Here is a 9,809-nt window from a genome sequence, read left to right on the forward strand (position 1 = left end):
CCTCTCGTGTTTCTGTTAAAGGACCTGATACAACAGCAGAGACTGCAGTCGCTTCGAAGCTGCTTCCAGCAAAGAAACCCACTGGTTGCCTGGCAACAATTACCATATTTGTCGTTAAATTACCATATTTGTCGTTAAAGACTTTTTTGCAGAATAAACCTTGGAAATACAACGTGCTGATGAATGCGCTTTAGATGTGTGCTGCAGTACATTCAGTGTGTGTGACTTATGGCGACATGTCACACATTGGAAGCAGTGTTTTAAATGGCTAGTTTAATATTGCTTTCCAGTGTATGAGGACATCAACTCAAATGTAAGGGTAGCGACTACATTCCCAATAAATGAAGTAGCTAAGGAGGCGTGTGGCGCAGTAAGTCGCTTTGGATGAAAGCGTCTAACAAGTGACATGTAATGTCTAAGGGACTAAACTTGGCTCATAGCTGTGATGCGTTTCAAAATAAAATTCTATGTTTTTGTTTCATGATGTTTAGTAAAGAAATAAACAAAGTCAAACGACCCCCTTTGTCTTTCCACTAGCTCGAGATACAGCAGGTTCATCAAACAACATAAACCACACCCTGGGGACAATTTGCAAGTAACTAAATGCAAACCATGATGGTCGAAACAAATAATAATAATAAAAGTAATAAATACTGGCTTACTTTTCATTGTGAGCCTGAGATCGAATGCTGTGGTTTTATGGGTCTTAGGGAAGACAGCTTTTAGATGCAGCTCCTCTGTCTTGGAATAGTCTGCACATTAAATGGAAACTGAACAATCTGGTGCCACTAAATGTTTTTAAATCTCGGTTGGATGCTACTCAATCGGAAGCTGTTGGTACCTGTTTATGTAAATGATGTTTATGATGTCCTTTTGTTGTTCTGTTGATGTTTATGTTTCATGTGGAACTACTTGAACAGGTCTCCCTTGAAGAAGAGATCAATGATCTCAATGGGATTCATCTGTATAAATAAAGGTTTGAAATGAAATGAATTGTAGCTCTTAAAATACATTTTGCCGAAGTTTTTCGACTTGATGTAATGGCATCCAAGGTTTCCTCTTGCCACTATCGAGCGGGTTGACGACACGCAATCCAAAACAATAAGAAGTAGAAGGTTTTCAGTGAAATTCTTTTAAATTTATTAACAAAAAAGTATTGACTTAAATAGTCTCAAAATAACAAATCTTTAAACAATATTTCGGCGATATGCTTACCTATATAAACTAAACTATACTTTGTTTGCAGTCCAATTTGCAACACCAATCTCTGTCTGCAACTTGCGGTCGAAAAACTGTTCCGCTCCGCGTCTCATCGGGTCTCCGAGCACGCCGGAAGGTACACGGAAACAGATCATATTTACGACATAAAATAAACAATCACTTCATCAAAACATAATCACCACGGCAACACAAATCACCCCGCCATCACTAAATCACTTATCAAATTATGAATCGAAATAATAACCCTGACTTCATGTGGCTCTAACAGACACACTTCTACTAAATGTGGAACTAGCACTTCTACTTGAAAGTACATATTGCTCATAGCTATGATTTTCATTCAGATTAGTTGCCTGACCTTGACTGATAAAACAAAGTTTTGTGTCTGTTTGGATTTGTAGAGCAGACTACTTTTATAATGCAGTGGTCCTTAAGTGGCACAATCTAGGCCAAGCACGACGATTTTTAAAGGTCTGCTCAGCTGGCCATCCAACACCGCCTCATTTCCATAGATGACTGAATAGAAAGTGAGAAGTCTTTGAGAGAAACTTCATATTTAAAAAAAATCCAGCTAGGGCATCACAGCTCCGGGAGAAAAGAGGAACGTGATCGCCTGAAAGAGATGCAGGTGCTGGAAACAGACATTTAATGATGTCCCAGGAGAAGACAAAGCCAAAGCAGGCGGACCCTGTCAAGTCAGAGCCAAGGTTAGTTACCCTGCCAGGGCACAGGACATGTAAATGGACTTCACACTTTGACATTAAATGTGCTAAAATAATCTGGCTCGTCACAGAAGCTACATTTAGATTGGTGTGGTTGTCATGCACTGTTGATTGTGGGGTCAGAAAGACTCGATATCTCCTTCAACATCCGACAGATTAAAAACAAATCAGACATGAGGCTGCCATGCAACCGTGTTTCTGTCATTCAGCTGTTTATGCCCTGACAGATGGTGCAGGTCATCTTGAATACAAACAGGAATGAAGGACACGGCACCCAATATGTCATGCCGCGTCCCCGCCTGCATCTATATTGACTTACCGTGAGACCACAGTGTGCTTGCCTTATAACACACTACGTCAACTTTATTCAGTGTGTCTCTATTCCGCACCAGGCAGGTCCGCGGGTCAAGCGGCTGCGCAGTCCGCCTCTTTGTCAGATCTACAACATACCAGAGGCCTTGAGACACATTCTTACATTTTCTCAACACATGACATCAGTGTGGCCTCTCCTGGGAGATTAAACCCACAACATGCCCGCTGGCCTTGACGATGCTCCTGGTGTCAGTTAAACTCAGCAACAATGATGTTATCGTCAGATTATGCCGAGCCTTTCCGTCTGTAGTCCCCTTTACATGTCACTGTTCAGGCTAATCTGCATTACTTGGTTTTTTAAACCAATTCCCATTGGAGGCATGGAGGAGCGGTTTGGAGCGCTTTGACTGAACACATCAAGGATTTCTCTGTATTGATGTCAGCCGACCAGAAGGTTACGGGTCAAGGTTGACTTTAATATCTCACCAGGGGAATTCTGTTGGTCACAAACTAGATCAATCTACCAGATTAGACAATACAAATGTAGCCAAGGTAGATCATCATGGTCAGTTTCCCCCTACTCCGCCCCCCCCTAGCCGACTTGTAAAGCGACCTTGGGTTTCCTGAAAGGCGCTATAAAAATATTATATATTATTATTATTATTATTATTATTATTATTATTATTTAAGTAGCTAACTTGTAGAATGTTGGAATGCCATCTACTGTAAGCCACAATTAAATAAATACATAAATAATGAACTAAATACATATGTATACATGTACATTTAAATACACGTTTATTTATTTCAGGGGACGTGTATTTCATAATGACACATTTCCATTCCTTATATGCAAATGAACGGGGCGTGGTCAGCTCACAGATCCAGACCAAAGCAACAGCACCACAACACTGACTCAATAGCTCGTTTCACACTCCAGTACTCTTACGTGGTTTTCAAACTGCCAATAAACCAAACCGGTTCCGATTCAAGAACCGTTCTTGTGCTTTTCTGGTGCTTCACGCACTCAAAAATGAAGAGCTGCTGAATTGACCAAGCGAACGCGAGACGGCTGAGTTGACCGCAACCGAAGCTAAACTGACTATCTTGACTACTTGTTGCTATCCTGTTGTGGCATAAGCCGTTTTCTACAGGCGCATTTGACCTCTTCATTATGATTCTACTCGTGATAGTCGGACATGACAACCTGTGCAGCCCATGTATCGTACGGTGGCCCTAAAGTGCAAGACACCACAGCATTTCACAAAACACCACAGCATTTCAGAAAACACCACAGCATTTCACATTCGACGGAAAGGGTATTCCTTTAGGGAGAACACTTCTTGTTTGTGATTGGACAGAGCCAGCCAGAGAAGCACTGCTGTGATTGGTTGTTTTTGCTGCCAGTCAAGAAATGACGCTTCGTGATTGGTCAGCACCCGACAGCCAAATATGTCCCAACCATGGTCCCACAAGGTATGGTCCCAACCAGAGCCATTTAATAGAAGAGTTACGACATCTCCGTTCACTCCAATGGACCACTTTTTTACAGCAATGGCGGATCGTGGAGCCTCTCAATCGTTCCCCGGAAGTTAGCGCCAAGGCTGGCAGAGCTGTGGAGTTGCTGCATAATAGACCGTTCGTGACGGACTTTTAAAGGTAAGAAGAAGTTTAAAGATTTATATTGTGGATATTATCAGTACATCTGATTCTAATGAACATGTGTATTAAAGGATGTCAGTGGATTATCCCTAAATTAGTAGATTTAGGGAACGTTTACAGATAACAGATCAAGCTAGCATACCGAAGCAAGTTAGCAACACACGTTGAACAGCCTTTTAATTGTAAATTCCGTTCTCTCTATGTCATTTCGTCCAACATGTTGAATTAGAGAAGAGGGGCTTCTAAACGGGATTGTATGCGGGGGTGGAGGGAGTTAAATATTAGATAAATATAACTTTGGTGCGTGTAAGAGTGAGTGTTTTTAGCAGAGCCATATTGTGTCCTTGTGATTCTGTTGATTATTACCTGTCTGTATAATGTTGCAGCTCAGCTGATTCTGGATTGATGGCAAAGGGAGAGGGACTTAAGTGAGAGTGAAAACACAAGGTACGTTTAATACTACTGTTTTATATAAGTAAACATGTTATCTCCCCAAGGCAATAGGTGTGCTGTGTGTGTATAACCCTTTCTCCTGTCTGTTACTCCCTCTTTCAGCACAAGAACCAGAGGGGGATTCAATGGAGCCTGAATACCTGCACTGAGACCCTCACCCTGCACCCTGAGTCTCAACTCTGTGTTTTTCAAGCCTTTCCCTGTTTTTTTGTATTAAACAAAACATTAAGCTTTCCCAATGGTGTGGTTTTCGTTTTGTGAAAAAGTGCAAATGCAGTGTTTGTATATAAATCACATATTTTTTTGCTGTTGGTCGTGAAATTGCTCCTGCTGACTTGAGCCAGCCATTTTTTCCTCCGCTCTGTGTCAGTGGGGAAGCCGTACATTCGTACTCCTTTCTCTGAGCGATTTGAGCATCCCCAGGCAGCACATCAAACCATGGTGGCGACTAGGAGGCAGCACAGCAAACCAGGACAACACGGAGGAAAAGGCACCGACAAACTGCATGATATGCTCTTCTATGTTTATTGAATTCCATGTATTTGCAATGGATGTTCCTAAAGCAACACATTTAACATCATCATCATATCCTGTCGGTCTCCTGTCCTTTCTGAAAGCCATAAAGACGACATTAGTCATTTAGATAACTTGTGTCCTCAGTTACCAGGGGATTACTGAAACTACCATGAATTTAAGAAAATGGTAGAAATGAATCCAATCTGCATTTTAAAGCATTACTTTAGATCCCCTCCCTCTAAATGTATCAATACACATTAGAAAGTGATGCTCCTGACTACCATACAAGTTTAAGAAGATAATATTGGTTTGAAAGAATTCAAAGCTATAAATAAACAGCAACAGGCTCTTTAACAAGGCACTGTTAGTAACATGTAAACTAGTTGTTCACACTAATCCTAATATCACTTAATATTAGCAAATTCGATTTTATTTTTTAAAACATATTGATGTAAATACATACACATATCGATTTGTTGTATAAATATTGCAAATCAAAACCTTTATTCACTAATAATTACCAAAAATCGTAGTTCTATCTCCTGTTATCAATGCATTCACATTGCCCGCCATGAGCTTCCGGGGAACGATCCCTCGTCTACATGAACCACGTGACGATAACCGTTTTTGGACTTCCGGTGTCGTAACTCTTCTATTAAATAGCTCTGGTCCCAACACATCAGCCGTTAGCACACACTCAGATCTCACAGCTCCTCATATCTGTTCAGAAACTGGACAAAAGTTAAACAAGTACAAACCACAGACTATCTATGTCATGGCGAATACAGTCGCTGCTTTATTTATGTCTGTATGATGTTGTTGTGTGGACGGAGCAGCTACAGGTTAGTTTAGCCTGATGAATCCGATTCAGAAAACACGCATTTTAAAAGCTTTTCGCCTGCCGTCTTGTTTGCAGACTTGTCAAAGCGTTAATTCATGGTTTTTACTAACTGCTATCAGTATGTAGTTACTTCGGCATCACTTTGAAACGTGTATTACAATTAAATCACGGTCAAATATGTTCATTTTGTTGTAGGATTTACATGGAGATACGCCCCATCCCCTCTTGTTTGAATGACAGCATTGACAGGAGCAAACACAGCTGACAGCCGCGGTGAAACTCGAGCAGCCGCGGTGAAACTCGAGCGATTAAAGTGATGCGAATATTGGGTGGTCTACCATAGTATTTACATGGAGATAAGCCCCTTAAAAACCATGAGTTAATAAAGCATTAATTCTGTATTTACTCCTGTCATTCAAACAAGACGCTGGAGAGGGGGCGGGCCGTATCTCCATGTAAATCCTATCGGAATCGGATCCATCAGGCTAAACTAACCTGTAGCTGCTCCGTCCACACTCACAACAACGTCATACAGACATAAATAAAGCAGCGACTGTATTCGCCATGACACAGACAGTCTGTGGTTTGTATATGTTTTTGTCCAGTTTCTGAACAGATATGAGGAGCTGTGAGCTCTGAGTGTGTGCTAACAGCTAACAGCTGATGTGTTGGGCTAATCACAAGCGTCATTTCTTGACTGGCAGCAAAAACAACCAATCACAGCAGTGCTTCTCTGGCTGGCTCTGTCCAATCACAAACAAGAAGTGTTCTCCCTAAAGGAATACCCTTTCCGTCCAATGTGAAATGCTGTGGTGTTTTCTGAAATGCTGTGGTGTCTTGCACTTCAGGGCCACCATAGTATTGATTCCATCCGATAGCTGCGATAATACAAAACAAAACGTCTGCCTCTCTCCACAATGATCAATGACAGCGAACGGATGGTCAAAGTAAGGTACAAATAAACAGAACCACACGCAGCCTGGTTAGTGTTGCCTTACTTTATAAAGTGTGTTATTTGTTTATAAGTGTGTGGTTGCGTTCTCGTCACTTTGCTCAGCGCTTCTGCTTGTTACAACTTTCATTTTCCGTACTCGCCATAAACTGTTATTATGGCTCAGGTTAATCTCGCCCCCTTCCGACGTGAGCGTGGTTCTTGCCGGGCAGCCAAGTGGGGTCAGCTAAGAACCGGTTTTTGGTGTTTAGAGCCGGCTCCGGTGCGGCCGAAACAGGAAGAACCAGAGCTAAATCAGGCTGTAGCCCGGAACTGGCTCTGGAACCGGTTTGGTGGAAAAGGGGCAGAACCAGAGAAGAACCAGTTAAGCACCAGAAAAGCACAAGAACGGTTCTTGAACCGGAACCGGTTTGGTTTATTGGCAGTTTGCAAACCACTTAAGAGTACTGGAGTGTGAAACAAGAGCTATTGAGTCAGTGTTGTGGTGCTGTTGCTTTGGTCTGGATCTGTGAGCTAACCACGCCCCGTTCATTTGCACATAAGGAATGGAAATGTGTCATCATGAAATATGATTCAAGTCCCCTGAAATAAATAAACGTGTCATTATGAAATAAAAGCCTCTTGAAATGAATAAACGTGTCATTATGAATGACCGAAAGAACGAGATCGCGGATACAAGCGGCCGAGATGGGTTTTCTCCGCAGGGTGGCGGGCGTCTCCCTTAGGGATAAGGTGAGAAGTTCGGTCATCCGGGAGGGACTCGGAGTTGAGCCGCTCCTCCTTCACGTCGAAAGGAGCCAGTTGAGGTGGTTCGGGCACCTAGTTAGGATGCCACCTGGGCGCCTCCCTAGGGAGGTGTTCCAGGCACGTCCAGCTGGGAAGAGACCAAGGGGTAGACCTAGGACCAGGTGGAGGGATTATATCTCTTCGCTGGCCTGGGAGCGCCTTGGGACCCCCCAGTCAGAGCTGGTTGATGTGGGGACAGGAACGTTTGGGGCTCTCTGCTGGAACTGCTACCCCGCGACCCGACCACGGATAAGCGGGAGAAGATGGATGGATGGATGGATTAGGAAATACAAGTCCCATGAAATAAATGTGTATTTAAATGTACATGTATACATATTTATTGCCTCATTTATTTATTTCATAATTTATTTCATAGGCATATTTATATATATATATATGTATTTATTTAATTATTTATGTATTTATTTTACTTATGTATTTATTTAAAATGCACAGTATTTCGAAAGAATTCACCATTTAATACGAGAACTCGGTTTTGTCATCAGAAACCGTGGATTAGGACTCTAATTGCAGTCATCAGGAAGTAGACTGTATTCATAGAAAAGAACCCAAGGTATGTAAACAGGCAGCTAAGTGGAGAGACATTTGCAGCTCCACACTTTGCATATAAATACTGTTTTGATTTCCCCAGCACCGCATTTACTGAAGAGGATTGCAGTGTAACTACTTAAGCATCCTTTAGCTTCTGTTTAACACAGAGGAATCAATTTAGAAATGCTTTTTACTGCAAAGTTATATTAGGAGGCTTTGCCATTTACACAATGCAAATACTATTCTCTGTCACATGAAGCGGAGCCAGGGTAGACCTTGAGACTGCAGGGAATAACAACTTTTCACAGAAAATCTTTTTTGTGTTAGCCAGGCACGAAAAAACAGTAAATGTAACCATAAACTAGGACTTAAATACTAAGCTGCACTAATAAGGGGATGCAGTGCAGGTGGTTCGAGGGCTAATGGGGAACAGGTGATACTACTAAGGCCATGACAACCAACAAAAGACACAAAGAAAGGAAGTAAAAACATTCGTGACACAGGAGAAAATACTCTTAAAAGACCAACAATTAAGATCGACAAGTTTATGCACACAAGTGTTAATGTGGGCGGGGATGTAATACCATGTCTAGTATGTAAGCACGAAAGGAAACAAAATATATATTGTATCAAATCTATGATTGTGAAAAATAAATCTATAGTGCATTTTAGAGAATACTTAAAAAGGAAACTGTGGCTGTTGCATAACTTTGATAATACCACCTATACTCGTTGTGTGTTAAGGTCCCCTATTACACTGTTTTTCATCAATATATTTTAAGTTTTGTTATATGGATAATTAAGAAAATCTAGCTTACTTTAGCAGTTTGTTTTTAAAGTTACCTCCCAGAGCTTTAATAACAGTATTATTATTCCACCAGGCTACATTTAATAACTTCTTAAGTCCACTCAGATCTCCACTGAATGTTATTTTAAATCCCTGAAGGACCTTACAGTTAATATGTTTGCTCGGATAAATACGCCCAGGCCTTCCTGCTTGCACTTGCCTTGACACAAAACACTTTTGAAAACAGCGCAGTCATTTTTAGTATTTTTTAATGTGGAATCTATTGGTTTTTACTCCAGCTCCCTGAACATCGCAGAGTATCCCTGCAGCCATAAAAGAGAAAGCCACAGCTGGTGAATGGAGGGAAGATATTATTCTTCATCAGACCACTGTGACACTTATGAAGACCTATGTCATTTAATATACATGGCCTGCTTTATCGTTGTAAACGGGAGCAGAAAGCAGAAAGCGACACCTCTGGCAGCTCAAGGCTAACCAGGAGGCGAGGATTCAGCTTCGTCTTTGAAGGCCACTTTCTGCAACTGCTGGAAAATAAAAATGTGTGGTCTAAAATGAACTCTTGCCCTTTAACACTTTGAACTTCCTTTGTGTGTTTAGAATCACATCTTATAATAATAATAATAACAACATATTTGGAAGACTAAAATGTCTCTTGATGCAAAACAGTTGATAAAATGACGTTGTGCCATATATTTCTTATTACACGGCTTACTTTAATACTTGATTTGGACAATTTGGACATACCAGTTGTTGTTGTTTTCTCTAACAGACCGTTGCAAAGGAGAACTGACCGTTGCTAAGGAGGATCAATGGACTATGTGCGGTCATATCAATCTTCATGAGATAGTCTGGTCAATTTAACGCCAGCTGTGGACAACAAACAGTAGTTGTCTCCCTCAGAAAACACAGTGAAATATTTTTGAATATTTATTTGTATGTTTGTGGAGGGCAGGAACATTTGGATTCATGAGGGCTAAACTGTCC

General features: G+C 41.3%; 1 long non-coding RNA gene across 2 annotated transcripts; it reads left to right on the forward strand.

The window, feature by feature from the left end:
- Window positions 1-3,780: 3,780 nt before the first annotated feature.
- Window positions 3,781-4,521, forward strand: LOC139433512 (uncharacterized). Of its 2 annotated transcripts, none has more exons than XR_011642965.1 (3): window positions 3,781-3,914; window positions 4,304-4,364; window positions 4,473-4,521. It is a non-coding gene; the product is annotated as an uncharacterized lncRNA (long non-coding RNA). The 2 variants fall into 2 exon arrangements; XR_011642966.1 differs by having other exon boundaries at window positions 4,309-4,364.
- Window positions 4,522-9,809: the final 5,288 nt, after the last annotated feature.

Source organism: Pseudochaenichthys georgianus, chromosome 3 (assembly GCF_902827115.2).
Source record: "Pseudochaenichthys georgianus chromosome 3, fPseGeo1.2, whole genome shotgun sequence".
NCBI lineage: Eukaryota > Metazoa > Chordata > Actinopteri > Perciformes > Channichthyidae > Pseudochaenichthys > Pseudochaenichthys georgianus.